We start from the raw sequence: 16,327 nt of genomic DNA on the forward strand, positions 1-16,327 counted from the left end.
CATAGCACCACATCCCAAAGCCCTTTACAGCCAATTAAGTATTTTTGAAGTGCAGTCACTGCTTTAATGTAGAAATCACGGCATCCACTTTGTGCACAGCAAGCTCCCACAAACAGCAATGTGATAAAGACCAGATAATTTGTTTTGGTTATGTTGGTTGAGGGATAATATTGGCTCGGATAACTTCCCTGCTCTTCTTCTAACAGCACCATAACATATTTTACGTTCACCTGAGAGGGCAGGCGGGTGACTCGGCTTAACAGCTCATCTGAAAAACGACACCTCAAACAGTGCAGCACTCCCTCAATACTGTACTAGAGTGCCAATTTGGATTATCTGCTCAAGTCCCTGGAGTGGGACTTGAACCCACAATCTTCTGACTCAGAGACGAGAGTGCTACCAGTGAGTACTGAACGGTCACTGTAATCTTTTGAAGTCTGGATAAATTAGTATTCGATACAGCAAAAATTTCAATCAGCCAAATGATTTATTGTCTTATGCAAATTTCTTCACTTACTGCCCGTGGCACATTTTCCTGTCCCAGTCGCATGATTTTGCTTAAAAAGTTCCAGAAGCAGTTAGAGCTCACCGAGTTAGAAGTGAATGCAGCATCACCAGGCCCATCATTGCCCAGTGGCTGAGCAAGAACAGGGCAGAAAGGCAAGATTGAAAGGCAGAGGGGAGTCAGTGCAAACAACATGAGGGTGAAAAAGAGTCAGTGAGTCTCAGCCGTACACTACAATTGGCCCTGTGACACTTTTTTTAAGTAGCAATTTCTGTCACAAAAAATTAGCTTGCCCCATCAATGGACTTCCATCAATGGATTTCCTTCCGAGGGCTATGCTGTCACACGCCAAGTTTTTGGCTCAGGATTGGTATTATATAGGCTTGGGTACAGGTTGTTTGCCCACCTCTTCTCAACCAAGCAATAATTTATGGAGAATATATAATTATTTTACCAACATAGAGAATTAAAGCACACTGCTCCTCGGGAGAACTAGTTCAAGGATACAAAAAAGTTATTTGCTGAGGTTTCGTTGTAGGTGAACTGTACGTTGAGCTTTATTTTTGTGACAGCAACTGAATTACTTCTAAGTTCAACCCTCGCTGTGTTACATCAGCAGACTAAGACTTCCATCTAGATTTGGAGGTCAGTCTTCAGCAGATGTTACAATTACAGTGAGCAAAAAATCAGTATTTTACCAAATTCTACAAGATAGCTAAAAACAAAAGTGTATTTTTAAATTGTCCTGCACTATTTTGCTGCCCTCACCTAATCAAAGATTGCATTCAAACAGTGTGTTCATAAACCATAATGGGCTGATTCATCTCTCAGATATTTTCCATTTCCTACCCTCAGCCAGATGGACTTCTCTACCCTTATTTGAAAGGGTAGGACAAAACCAATTATTTTCACGCTATTTCAAGGAACAAAGCCTATCTGCTATTGAAAGCTTTTGCTTGTGTGAATGCAATTCCATAATAACGTAGAGCCACAGCAACTAATCAGATTGCAAAACCACATTCTCTTCAAATAAATCGCAGCAGATTGCAGAACCATTTCTGTAGTGCAAACAATCACCCCCTACCAAAAAGATTCTGTGGTATATGCATGCCATGACAGTGTCTTCCCCACTCACGACATACAGCTTAATCTCTATCTTGTATTTGTACTATCTGACAGAGTATTCTCGGCCTTTTGGCTAAGATCATGCGTAACTGACCTGACAGGGGAGTAACCATGACCCCAAAGTGGTTCTCCCTGGATCAGGAAGGTGGTTCTCCTATGCTTTTTGGAAATAGGAGGTGGGTGGGGTGGCTTGACCCATCCACCTCCACGGAGGTGTGTGGGGGGCCTGACCCATCCACCTCCATGGCACGAACCTGGTATTGCAGTACTTCCAGGAACGGTGCAGTGGCTCTAGGCCTTTTGGCTAAGAGCATTGGCGCAGAGTGATCCTTGATGTGTGCAAGGTGACCTCTGGCGTTTGTGATTTGACAAAGAATTGGAAAGATTGGCTACGAATTAAATAAAAAAATAAAAATAAAAAAATCTGACAGAGTATTACAGAAACATAGAAAATAGGTGCAGGAGTAGGCCATTCGGCCCTTCGAGCCTATGGCTGATCATTCACCTCAGTACCCCTTTCCTGCTTCCTCTCCACACCCCTTGATCTCTTTAGCCGTAAGGGACATATCTAACTCCCTCTTGAACATATCCAATGAACTGGCATCAACAACTCTCCGTGGTAGGGAATTCCACAGGTTAACAACTCTGAGTGAAGAAGTTTCTCCTCATCTCGGTCCTAAATGGCTTACCCTATCCTTAGTCTGTGACCCCTGGTTCTGAACTCCCCCAACATCGGGAACATTCTTCCTGCATCTAACCTCCAGTGAATACAGACCCAGTCGATACAGTCTCTCCTCATATGTCGGTCCTGCCATCCCGGGATTCAGTCTGGTGAACCTTCGCTGCACTCCCTCAATAGAAAGAATGTCCTTCCTCAGATTAGGAGACCAAAACTGAACACACTATTCCAGGTGAGGCTTCACCAAGGCCCTGTACAACTGCAGTAAGACCTCCTCGCTCCTATACTCAAATCCCCTAGCTATGAAGGCCAACATGCCATTTGCCTTCTTCACCGTCTGCTCACCTGCATGTCAACCTTCAATGACTGATGTACCATGATACCCAGATCTCGTTGCACCTCCCCTTTTCCTAATCTGCCGCCATTCAGATAATATTCTGCCTTCATGTTTTTGCCATCAAAGTGGATAACCTCACATTTATCCACATTATATTGCATCTGCCACACATTTACCCACTCACCTAATCTGTCCAAGTCACCCTGCAGCCTCTTAGCATCCTCCACACAGCTCACACCGCCACCCTGCTGAGTGTCATCTGCAAACTTGGAGATATTACACTCAATTCCTTCATCCAAATCATTGATGTATATTGTAAAGAGCTGGGATCCCAGTACTGAGCCCTGCGGCACTCCACTAGTCGCTGCCTGCCATTCTGAAAAGGACCCGTTTATCCCGACTCTCTGCTTCCTGTCTGCCAACCAGTTCTCTATCCACATCAATACATTACCCCCAATACCATGTGCTTTAATTTTGCACACCAATCTCTTGTGTGGGACCTTGTCAAAAGCCTTTTGAAAGTCCAAATACACTGGTTCTCCCTTGTCCACTGTACTAGTTACATCCTCAAAAAATTCTAGAAGATTTGTCAAGCATGATTTTCCTTTCATAAATCCATGCTGACTTGGACTGATCCTGTCACTGCTTTCCAAATGCGCTGCTATTTCATCTTTAATAATTGATTCCAACATTTTCTCCACTACTGCTGATGTCAGGCTAACCGGTCTATAATTCTGTTTTCTCTCTCCCTCCATTTTTATGAGTGATTGTCTCACACTTCATAGTAGTTTGTAGAGACTCTTTTGCTGTAAGTCCCGCCCCACCTCCAATTCATTATACGAACATATGAACCATGACGGACAGGTAAAGACCATCTTGTCCATTGAGCCTGTCCCACACAATTGTGATACATTGTGCATTATAACTTATACACTCCACTCCACCCAAAACCATGTGATGTCCTGGGAGAGGCAAAAAAAAAAACAAGATTAAAAACCCAGGCTAATTTGGAGGGAAAAAAATCTGGGAAATTCCTTTTCGACCCATCCAGGCGATCAAAACTAGACGAAGAGATCACTCTGGCCATTAAATTCCCTGCAGTTGCAGTAAGAGGTGATCTCTGCCGTCTGCATCCACATGAAATGGCAGCTTGTTCCAGAGGTCAACTATTCTCTGGGAAAAGAACTACTTCCTGACGTCTAACCTAGATCTAGCCTTGTACAACTTAAATTTGTGATCCCTGGTCCTGCGTAACCAATTTAATTGAAATAAACTGTAAGCTGGAACACCGTCTATTCCCTTCATTATCTTATAAACCTCTAAGGTATTGAGTCCCAACTCTTTTAGCCTATCTTGATAACTAAGATGCTATCGACTTGGAATCAGTCTAGTGGCCTTCATCTGCACCTTTTCCAGAGCCTCAATATTACCCACTATGTGAGGAGACCAAAACTGGACAAAGTATTCCAAGTGTGGCCTGACTAAGGTCTTGTATAAGGACAAAACAGTCTTATACTCAATTGTCCTATGGATACACCCCAACACCCTATTTGCTCTAGCTATCACTACAGCATTGCTCGTGTACCCTTTAAGGATGTATGCATGAGAATGCCCAAATCTCTTTCTAGCTCCACCATTGTTAATGCCTTTCCCTGGAGGGTGTATGAATGTTGAGCACTTGCCCTGCCCACATGAATAACACTGCACTTGTCTAAAAGTTATACATCATTTTCCAGTCTTGAGCCCAATCTCCCAACACATTAAGATTTGTCTGAAGAAGACGAGCAACTTCTACAGTTCTAGCACTCGCACAGATCTTGGTATCGTCTGAAAATTGTTCCCATAACCCCAAAGTCCAGATGACTAATAAAAATAGTAAAAAGCAACGGTCCCAACACTGATTCCCTGCGAGACACCACTGGTGACCGGTCTCCAAACAAGTCCAAATCCATCTATAACTACTCTTTGCTTGCGTCCTGCCAGCTAGTTCTGAATCCAACTCAATATATTTCCACTAATACCAGAGGCTCCGATCTTATAGAGAAGCCTCTTATGCACTACTTTGTCAAAAGATTTTGGAAATCTAAGTAGACAATGTCTACTGTGCTTCCCTCATCAACCAACTTTATAACTTTTTCAAAAAATACAATTAGATTTGTGAGACATGACCTCTTTTTTATGAAGCCATGTTGGGTATCCCTAATATGTCCCTCCCTATTTAAGTATTCATATATTGCATCCCTTATGATTCATTCCTATTACTGATGTTAAACTGATGGGCCTATAGTTACCTGGGTCTATCTTGTCACCTTTTTAAAAAATGGGGACTACATTAGCCTCCTTCGAAACTGTAGGAACCATCCCATAGTGCAGTGAGCTACAGGTGCAGCTTGGAGAATCTGGAAGCCTCGGGACTGAGGCCGTTCCGGATTCCGGGCTTTTGATCATCTTTCTGACGTCACAAATCCGGAAACACCCGAGCCCAGGTTTGGATATTTCTGGATTTCGGAAAGGGGGGGGGGTTCTCGCCAAGGAGCTGTCCGGGACGCTGGCCCCGCCGCCGAGGAGCTGTTCGGGCGGGCCCCGCCGCCGAGGAGCTGTTCGGGCAGGGCCCCGCCGCCGAGGAGCTGTTCGGGCAGGGCCCCGCCGCCGAGGAGCTGTTCGGGCAGGGCCCCGCCGCCGAGGAGCTGTTCGGGCAGGGCCCCGCCGCCGAGGAGCTGTTCGGGCAGGGCCCCGCTGCTGAGGAGCTGTTCGGGCAGGGCCCGCCGCTGAGGAGGAGTTCGGGCGGGCCGGTGAGGAGGCCCCGAGGTAAGGGCAGCAGCGGCGAGGCGGGGCTCAATGTCAGGCAGCAGCGGGGCCCCGACATCGGCAAGGTCCAGATTCCGGAACAATTTACAGATTCCGGACAACCCTGCCACTGATTTGCCACCAATCGGTCCAGAGTCCAGAACTCCAGATTTTTGACGCTGCACCCGCAGTAAAAATGCAAGCCAGGGGCTCACACAGCACATGTCCCATCTCCCAGAGGACCCTCGGGTGGATATCATCTGGCATGGCTGCTTTATCTATTTTCAAGATCTGAATTATTTCTAAAACAGTATGTTTATTTCACACTGTTGTCTGACACAGTGGTGTCAATACTCACTTTGATATTATAATTGATGATTTATTGGGTGTTTACATAATAATTTATAACATTACTTCGTTCATCTGAAAAGATTTTGTTCCTAGTTTTCCACTGCGTCCTACAGATCTGATTGGTTCATGCTTCCTCAGCCCTGCCTCCGTGCTCCTTCTCAAACTCCAGATTGCCCAACCATTCCTGTCCTTATATCCAGCCACCAAATTTCCTCCCCACTCAGCCCCAACCCTTGCACTCCTTTGCATGGAGAAACAAATTAATGCATACCCCAGCTCAGCAGCCCCTTCCTACTACTCCCAGAAAGACAAGGTCATTTCTATGCCTACCAGAAATTTGGAGCCCCAACTTTACCACCAGGTGCTACAAAAAGTGGGCAAAAGAGTCTTGTTATAAATATGTCTCTGCTTGTCTCTCTCTCTCTCTCTTTGTTGACTATTTTTGTTTCTTTTTCTCTCGCTATGCTTCTCACAAGGTCTTGTGACTTATGCTTGTCTCTACCTCTTTTTCTCATTCTTTCTTTTTGTATGGCTTATATCAGACTCCCCTTATTTGTATATATTGTGCTCTCCCAATGCCTTCCACAAATTTGTCCTTTTCTCATATATAGGGATGGGTACATGCACTCATACACTTTCCATTTATTTCCCTTTGTCGCCCTTTTTACTGTCTGTCTTGCATACTCTAATTTTCCTCTTGAGTAATGATATATTTACCTTCTCCGTAGCTCTGCACACAGGGATTCAAGATCAAGTGTAGAGGATGGGGAGGATAATTGGACCAGGACGCAAACATAATTCAGTCCCAATGTTAGTCATACATTCTGTCCTTATTTTTATATATTTGCATTATAAATGCCTATGTCTGCATTTGTAAAGGGGGCTGCCTACATAATCTTGTCGTACTGTAATTACATCCTCCTGCCAGTTTTTGCAGCACATTCAGTGGGAGGAGGGTGTACTTATAGTGTGACTTTACATAGGCAGTTTCCAGTATAAATCTGGACATAATAATATCATGGAAAAAGTTGATAGCAACTATATAAATTGACAGCAAACAGCATGCTCTTTAAAATTCTAACTGTTAATGGATACCTTATGGAAAATTAGTGATTCAAAATATTAAATCCTCAATCTACTACTTAAATGGTGTCAAAATGATAACTGGTTCACCTGATTTCACTTCATCCATTCCACTGAATTCAACAGACTACAGTGGCATGGATGAAATTGAACTTTTATCAATGAACAGTATATAAAGAATGGTGGAGCAACAGATACTTAGTGGTACTTAAATCTTTGAGCATTAGTTCATGTGGAGTTAGATGGGAGAGCTTAGGAGTATGTGAAATCATAGGTTTAAAATGGATGATGCATGAATTGGAAGGTATCAGACAAACATTACTGGATGAATGACAGCTTGAAGCTTTCAGGTGCATATCACTGGATGTTCTTCCATTAAGGAAAGGGAAGCTGTTTATGGTTGTCATAGCAACTCTTTGTAGCCCTCCTTGTTTCCCCAGCCTCATTAACTGGCGAGGCATTTTACCTTGTGAAACAGCTCATTTAAAATCAAATCCTTCGGAGACTGGGTAGTGCAATGAGTTGAAATACTGGTCTTTTATTTCTAGATTTAAATCCAGACTAAAGTATCTGGATCAAATAGTCATCGATGGCTGTAAATGACCTCTGAAATGACCTTGGACAGCTTCAGACCTGGTCAAACCAAGCATGTGTCCACGGTTATTATCTGGCACTAATTGACAGGGTCACAGATTGTGCATTTACACTACATCTGTGTACATCCTTGATACAACGTGGAACCACTTTGTCTCAATAGTACAATTATTGCAATCTAAACCCAGAGTATAGCTCGACTTCAGGAGGCTAGTCTTGCTCCACTTCGCCCTGGAGTCAGTTGGGCCCTGATTCCAATTTGCATTCCACAAGTTCAGTGCCAACGCAGAATGAAGACTGCTTTACAATCAATGCTGAGAACTACAAGGTTGACTGGTATGGAAAAACACAGAAACTACAGCTATCCTGGGATATGAAATACTGACAAAGTGTCAAAAGTAGGAAAAGTGTTCTGTTCTCCAGCATGGACGGTTCTCATGTTGATAATGACAAAATTATAAAAATCAAAGTAACGATGTATAATCAAGCACAACCCACATATGCTGCCACCTCCTACGAATAAACAAATTCTTCCTTTATATTGCAGCATGAGGAAGGCTTCAGGCATAATTTCATAACCATGTTTAACCATGCAACACGACAACAGACCACGTGTTCTAATCCTCAAAGCTCCACAAGCCCCATACCGTTGATGGGCAGTTATTCTGACAATGTGATCAGTCAATTCTTGCTCGTCAGATCCCTTACATGACAGACAACCTGCACCTGCGCCACAGACTCTTACACAAAAGGAATGTATAAGCCACCACTGTTAACAGCGCTACTGTACAGCACCTAAAATTTCACATGCCAACTCACTTGCGTAATCACCACCTTTGAGTTGGAAACAAAGCAACTCACAGTTTGTAACTAATATTGACTTCTATTATCCAGGCACTTTCTCATTCTTCCCAGTTTTTTCCCCTGACTTCCTGTTGCATTTCATTGAGATCAGTTGCAAATCTTTCCTATCCTGCTCTTCTCAGCTATAATGATCAACCGTATTCCATTTGAAGATGAATTTTCTCTGATTAAAGTAAAAAAATGTTGATGATTTAAAAGGCAAAATATTGCGACTGCTGGAAATCTGAAATATAAACAGAAAATGCTGGAAATTTTCAGCAGGCCAGGCAGCATCTGCAGAAACAGAAGCAGAGTTAATGTTTCAGGTGATCTTTCATCAGAACTGGAAAATTATACGAATGAATAGATGATACATCTGTAACATTTTCCAGTTCTGACGGTTACAGACCTGAAATGTTAGCTCTGTTTCTCTCTCTACAAATACTACCTGACCTGTTGAGTATTTCCAGCATTTTCTGTTTATATGTAAAGTTAATTTCGGTGAGTTTAAAGACGACTTGCAACTTTTGAAACACTTTTCCAAATTTGTTTATAGTTATAACAGGATAAGTCATTTGGTAGAATTGCATGCCTGCCAGATGAAACACTGATACATAGATCGTAAATCCAAAGTTATTCAGAAATGGAGCAGAATGTCTAAGTGCCCCTGACTCCCATGGAAGTGTAGCCCAGCACTACATACAAAAGCAAAATACTGTGGATGCTGGAAATCTGAAATATAAACAGAAAATGCTGGAAACACTCAGCAGGTCAGGCAGCATCTGTGGAGAGAGAAACAGATTTAACGTTTCAGGTCAGTGATCTTTCATCAGACTGGAAAATGTAACCAATGTTCCCTGTAATTTTTGTTTTGGGTGTGCGGCCCCTTTAAGAGGCTGCGCGGTCCATTCAGTTTTGTGCAAACGTGGCGTTTATCAATGAAAAAGCCAGTCCTGGGCTGTGCAAGACCAGGGACCAGCAGAGTGCTGCACGGCCACACAGCGTATAGGGAACATTGGATGAAACAGGTTTTAAGCAAGTACAGTGGCAGAGAAAGGGGGGGGGGGGGGGGAAACGGACAACAAAAGGGAAGGTCTGTGATCAGGTGGAAGGCAAGGCAAATGGAGTGGTAATGAGATGATAAAACAAAAGATGGGTTTAGAGGAGCTGAAAGTAACAAAAGCAGAATTGTTACCTGCAACTTATGACTGAAAAAATGGGAGCAGTGGTTATGATCTGAAATTGTTGAACTCCATTTTCGTCCGAAAGGCTATAAAGTGCCGAATCGAAAGATAAGGTGCTGTTCCTCAAGCTTCATTCGAACAGTGTTGGAGGCTGAAGACACAGAATTAGAATGGGAGTGGGACGGAGAATTAAAATGACAAGCGATCGGAAGCCCAGGGTCACGTTTTGCTGAATGGTGGTGTTCAGCAAAGCGATCATCCAATCTTCTGCTTTTTGTCTCCCCAATGTAGAGGAGACCGTATCGTTAACAGCGAATGCAGTATGCTGAATTGAAAGTAGTACAAGTAATCGCTGTTTCACTTGGGAGAAGTATTTAGGGCCCTGGATGGTAGGAAGGGAGGAGGTAAAAGGGTAGGTGCTGCATCTCCTGCGCCGGCATGGGAAGGTGCCCTGAGATGGGGAGTGGGTGTTGGGGGCGATGGAAGGGTGGACCAGGGTATCGCGGAGGGAACGATGCTTTCGGAATATTGAAAAGAGAGGGGAAGATATGTTTGTTGGTGGCATCACGTTGGAGGTGACGGAAATGGCTGAGGATGAATCGTTAAATATGGAGGCTAGTGAAGTGGAAAGTTAAGATGAAGGACTCCTATCGTGGTTCTGGGAGAGAAGGGAAGAGGTGAGAGCAGAAGTGCGGGAAATGGGATGGACATTGTCAACCACAGTTTGGCAGGGGGGAGGGGGTAGAATCCTTGGCTGCGGAAGCACTGGTATGGAAGATGGCATCCCAGCACTATATGTTTATTAAAACAAAGGATGAGAAAAGATAGAGTCCACAATTAGGGAGGCAATTTATTTAGTTGCTGCCAGGGATTAATAACGTGAAATAAGATACGGTCTTGACACTCACATAGAAGGCAACTCGCACCTTTTCACATATAACTACTTTACCTTGAAGATCACAAAAGATCCTTTCTAGAATGGAAATCACTGCATTCATAAAAATGTCACAACTGCTGAGCAATTCTAGTAACCTCATATGAAGGCTGGAGTTCAACAAACCTAAATATAGGTTTTCGTTGCTCACAAAAGCATTGCTTTAAAGCTATAAAAAGGGTTGTGCCAAGTAAATCTATTAGTTTAGCACCACTACTTTAAGGATGGAGGTTGATAAAGCCCAAAATGTCTCTGAGGGGTTGTCACCTGTTAAGTATCAGATCAGCATGGTTGTGCCACCAATGCTCAAAGCAAACATTAGAAAACGCCAGGGGGTAAGGCCTCAGTTTATGGTGATGAAAGGGTGAAGCCAATGTCTCCAACTGCAGAAGGAAAAAAATGACCAATCAATACTTAACACATCAATTTAATTCCTTTGCGGCTAACTTAAAATTAAATTTTAGAATTTTCCCACTGGAATTAGAGTTGGAGATGTTCCAGTTAGAGAACAGTACTGTTTGCTGTCTTTTTCTAGGCAAGTCAACATACCAGTTCTGCCCCATGTATATAACTTCTGCAACTAGCTTCCTTTCACTAAGCTGATGCACAATGCATGTACAGAACAATCCTCTGACTTTTCAGTTTGTTATTCAGAAAGCTGAACCTGTAGCTTTTATTTAATAGAAATTATAATTTAAAGGATGCCAATACAGTTTTTACCGCTTACAGCGATGACCGATATAGTGTGGTAGGACTATTACAGTAATCAACATGAGTTGTAGATCCGGGGTTCTTAACCGGGGGTCCGCAAGAAGATTTCAAGGGGTCCACCAAATCAGCCACTTTCAAGAATAAAATCTTTTAAAAAATCTCATTCTGCGAGCAGAGTCAACAAAAATAGAGCGAGACCGATCACTATCGATGTCAGTGGTGCCCCATTTATTACTAAGAACGAGATCAAGAAATAGGCTAAATATTTTTTTTAACCCACCTCCCAAAAAAAGTTTAATTCAATACAAAGATGCGCCATTGATGTTGGAGGAGTGGAGATCCCGGGCCCCTCTCCTCCCTAGATCCATTAGAGACAGTTGGCAGCTGACAGGCCGCACGGGATGCGCTACACTGCACACCATGTTTAAATCGGGTAAGTGGAGCAACAGGTCGGTGGGATTTGATGTCTGTTTTGTGGTGTAATGGGCCGAGAATTAACCAAAAAGTATTGGCGAACGTTCGGCTGACTTCACTTACACTCTTTATGCGGCCAACCACTGCTTGTCCATGGCAGCTGATCAAACTGCCCGCTGCCGCCGGGAGCTCGAAGTCCAAGTCCTAGGGGCATCACTCACGTGCCATGAAAGTTGACTCCATTTTGCATTGGGAAGTGAGCCAGGAGCTTAGGTGCACTGGTGATCTATCTAATTTTCTGTTGTGGGAATCATGTGAGTTTGCTGCCGGTTTTTAACGTCACATGAACCACTCTTAATATTGTGTTACAGGAGGTCCGTGGAATTTTTATAACACGGTGGAGGGGGGGGGGGCGCCTCAGAAGCAAAATGGTTGAGAACCCGTTGTAGATCACCACTGAATAAACTAAATAAGACTACATGCAATGCAACTAGCTTTATTTAACCTGCAGTCAGTGCTTAGTACTGTACAAGTTGTAACCCCACAGCACTTAGAGGGATTAGAAGGGTTTAAGTACACAAAAGGTAACTGAACATTAACAAGGTGTTATTACTTATTTCAAATTTCCAGCATCTGCAGTATTTTGCTTTTGTATTATTTACTTCTTGCATTCAGTGTACCTTAACAAGGTGAGAACTCCTGAGTAAGGACAGCATAGTAATTGTAAAACTGGAATGTTGCCAGTCTTCAACCCCTCCCCACAACAATGTGCACTGATAAAGTTCTTTTTTGCCCAGTTATTCTTGCTTTTTCTCTGCAAGGTGCTGTCTCATGCTGGTGAACAGTTCTGTGAATGCCAGCAACATTCCAATACCTTGCCCAGTAAGAGCTGGTGGTATACTCAACTACATGGGCATCACAGTGAAGCCCGATTCTGTCCTGACCAGGTATCCGCACACATGCTCATTCTAACAGGGATCCCATGACAGCAATCAGAAATGTAAACCCCGACACATATTTTCCCTCGCCAGGCTTTGTGGCATGTTGGCCAATTCTGCACGAGCTGCCGCCCTGGCTGAAATCAGGTAACTTAGCACAGAACTTAGCACACCGTTACTAGGACAGTCAGCTGCTTGCCTGGTCATGGAAGCGTCAGCCAAACCTAATCTTATTCTCGCCAATAGCCACAAATGTAAATTTTCCAGCAAGGGCCACTGAATAATCTTCAGGATCCCTGTCATGTGATGGTCAATTGTTGCAGCCAACAACGGCCCTGGCTCAGATTATCAAACATGGAACTTTCAGGCAGAGTGAAGCTGTGGCAGAGAGGGAAAGTCTTTTTCTTGAACCGAGGTGTAACTGTAGGAATGTGACAGGAATTTGTCCTTTAATTTGCTGGAATTGCATGAAGTGATCAATTGTTGCATTTTTGAACTTGTGCTGTATTGCTTCTAATATTCTAATTATCAAGTACCACTTCAGTGCAGTGCTGCAATGTTGGAGGTGCCAAAGCGCTTTAAAGCCACTGAAGTACTTTTAAAGTGTAGTCACTGTTGTAACGCGAAATACGCGGTAGCCAATTTTCAGCAAGGTCCCACAAACAACAATAATCTATTTTTAGTTCTGTTGATTGAGGAATAAATATTGGACAGGACACTGGGGAGAACTCTCCTGCTCTGCTTCGAAATAACGCCGTGGGATCTTTTACGCCCATCTGAGTGGGCAGATGGCGCCTCAGTTTAACATCTCACCCGGCATCTCTGACAGTGCAGCACTCCCTCAGTATTCCATTGCAATGACAGCCTAGATTTTGTGCTCAAATCTCTGAAGCGGGACTTGAATTCACGAACATAAGGGATTGAGAGTCAGGCTAACGACCTGTCTATGTAAAAATGCCTTTCGTTGTGGAAACGACCCACAGGAAAGAATAATTTGTTACAGATTTGCAAATATAAACATCACTTCATGCAATTCCAGCAAATGTGTTGCATGTGACGCAAGATGATACTCCGATCAATGTCAAATATCTTGCTCTGGGCAAATAGCAAAAACAACTTGTATTTATATAGTGCCTTTAACGTAGTGAAACGTCCCAAGGCGCTTCACGGGAGTATTAGGAGATAAAAATTTGACACCAAGCCGCATAAGTAGAAATTAGTGCAGGTGACCAAAAACTTGGTCAAAGAGGTATGTTTTAAAGAACGTCATGAAGGAGGAAAGATAGTTAGAGAGGCGGAGAGGTTAAGACAGGGAGTTCCAGGGCTGAGGGGCCAAGGCAACAGAAGGCATGGTATGGTTGAACGATTATAAACAGGATTGCTCTGGAGGGCATTATTAGAGGAGTGCAGACAACTTGGGGAGATTAGAGATAGGGAGGGACGAGGCCATGGTGAGATTTGAAAATAAGGATAAGAATTTTGAAATCGAGGCGCTGCTTAACCGGGAGCCAATGTAGGTCAGTGAGCACAGGGGTGATGGGTGAGCGGGACTTGGTGCGAGTTAGGACACGGGCAGTGGAAGAAATGGGTTGGTTCATAAACTATAACTAATAACTTCTGGTGAGAGACGGTTTACAAGGTAATGGGGATCAAGAACCTAAGAAAACAGAAGGAAAGCCACCTTTTCAGGTCATCAAACCTATTCCACTGTCTTCCCTTTTTTGTGGACTCCACCCAACCCTCGTAGCATCCCCAGCAAAGTTTTAAAAATCCACCTGCCTCTTTGAAGGTACATCAAGCAAAACTCCACAGTAAATATGTAGCCTTATAGCATACATAATATACATCTTAAACCAGGTGCATTTCTTAACAATCATGGGAGTATTAGTAATTCAGGAAGCATGCTCAAACAAAGCATTCAATCACCTATTTGTACTTACCCTTCTAGGTAACTCTCAATCTCATTCCCAATCAAAGATTTATCTGGCTCCTATTTTAAAAGGTATTAACCAGAACCGCATTAACTGCTTTATGTAGAAGTCTATTCTACATATCCAAAACTCTAAGGGAGAGGGGGGTGGTGGAGTTGGGGGTAGAATAGCCCCTCTTAATCTGGTGTTGCTTGAGATGTCATAGTCTTACATTTACGTCCTCCAATTCTGCATTCAGTCTAAAATACATGACCTAATTGCAACTATATTAATGCTTACTATTTTAAAAATATGCATCATATGTCTCAATCTTTTATGAATGGAAACAGTCTTGTTTCAAAACTTAGATCCCCAAATCCTGGAATCGCTATCGCTCTTCACTGAACCACCTACTACACATCAATTGCCCTTTTGAAGATAGTATTTCAATGTGGCTTTAACGATGTATTAAGGTTAGAATAACTTGTTTCAGCTTGCAATCGAATGCCCATCTCAGTGTATGGTGATAACAGCTTCACATTAACAAAATAGAATCAGTAAATGATTAATAATTACAAAATCCTTTTGCTCATCCACCTTGGATGGCCAATATATCTTTATCCTGTGCACTTCATGGGATAGAAATTCAGGCCCATCGGATATATGGCACACCTACTGTTGTTAGTGTTTTTTCCGCTGCACTGGATGAGGTGGTCTCTTTCCTGAAATTTAGCTCTGTCTTTTTTTTTCAGGCAGATTGGAATTCGGTCATAATGGGGGTGGAGGATCAACAACTAGAGGGGCAGAAGTGAAGGTGGGATGGAGTCAATCATCAGCAGGTCGGTGATGGTGTCATGACATGTGTGCGTCACCACGTCACTTAAAGGGGAGAACCTTTGCGAACTCTGCAAAGATTTTATTTAGGTCCACCGGACCACCAGGGAGGGTTTCAGCCGGGCCAGCGGCCTGTTGATGGCCCAGCTGAACCTGAGGACATCTTTGGCCGATCTGAAAATCGGCCGGCAAAAAAATAAAATGCCGGTCACAGCAGTGGGCCCTCGCCTTTAATGGCCGCCAGGTCCCACACACAGAAAACAGAAAAAGCCGTCGAGGACACCACGTCGCGGATTGAAGATTTTTCAAGCTGAATTTAGATGGAGGTATGGGAGATCGGCGGTGCGCGCATTGAAGGCAGCAGCAGCGGGACGAAAGTGGGAACCGCCGGAAAATCCACCAAGGTGAATTTCGCTAGCGGCGGCCATTCAACCGCAAATCGGCAGCCACTGGACTCCGCCATTTTCGGGAGGCTGAATTCCCCCATGTCTCAATGTGCACGACTTTCATTTATTTATAGTAAAAATCAAACTGCTACTCTTTAGCCGATCCACCTATTAAAAAGCTAGCCCTGATACTTTCCCCATTTCTGACTCCCTACTAGCTATATGTATGACTGAAGTCTTTGAACCCAACAGTGTCAGCCATGGCTCAGTGGTAGCACTCACCTCAGTCAGAAAATGTGGGTTCAAGACCCACTGCAGAGCACAAAAACATGGCCGACACTACTGAAGGAGTGCTGCACAGTTAGAAGTGCCCCCTCAGCTGAATGTAAAAGATCCCATGGCACTATTTTCAAACTGAGTGATTATTTGCAACAGTTTTGTGTGTGCCCTGGACTCCGCCTCCGACCTGCTACAGCATGCGCACAACTGCCCAGCGCATGTGCAGACTCCTCGAAACCGGAAGTGGAGCCTGTATCGTGAGGAGCCCGGCACTGCTATACTGCTGCTGACCATGTTGCTTTGCTGAGGAGCCCGGAGCTACTTTGCTCATTTGGACATTTGTCTCAAATATTGCTGTGATTATCTACACATAACTTTTCGTGTACTTCTGTGGGAGAGAAAAATCGAAGGTAGTGAGAGACTGGAGGGGGAG

The 16,327-nt window shown here is 43.7% G+C and overlaps 1 protein-coding gene and 1 pseudogene across 3 annotated transcripts in view; one reads left to right on the plus strand and one right to left on the minus strand.

Moving 5' to 3' along the window:
• creb1b (cAMP responsive element binding protein 1b) overlaps positions 1-16,327 on the minus strand; it is a 106,270-nt gene that overhangs the window by 72,741 nt on the left and 17,202 nt on the right. The gene's annotated exons all lie outside the window — the stretch shown is intronic.
• Positions 1,683-1,921, plus strand: LOC139260607 (U2 spliceosomal RNA; annotated as a pseudogene).

Source organism: Pristiophorus japonicus, chromosome 3, assembly GCF_044704955.1.
Source record: "Pristiophorus japonicus isolate sPriJap1 chromosome 3, sPriJap1.hap1, whole genome shotgun sequence".
NCBI lineage: Eukaryota > Metazoa > Chordata > Chondrichthyes > Pristiophoridae > Pristiophorus > Pristiophorus japonicus.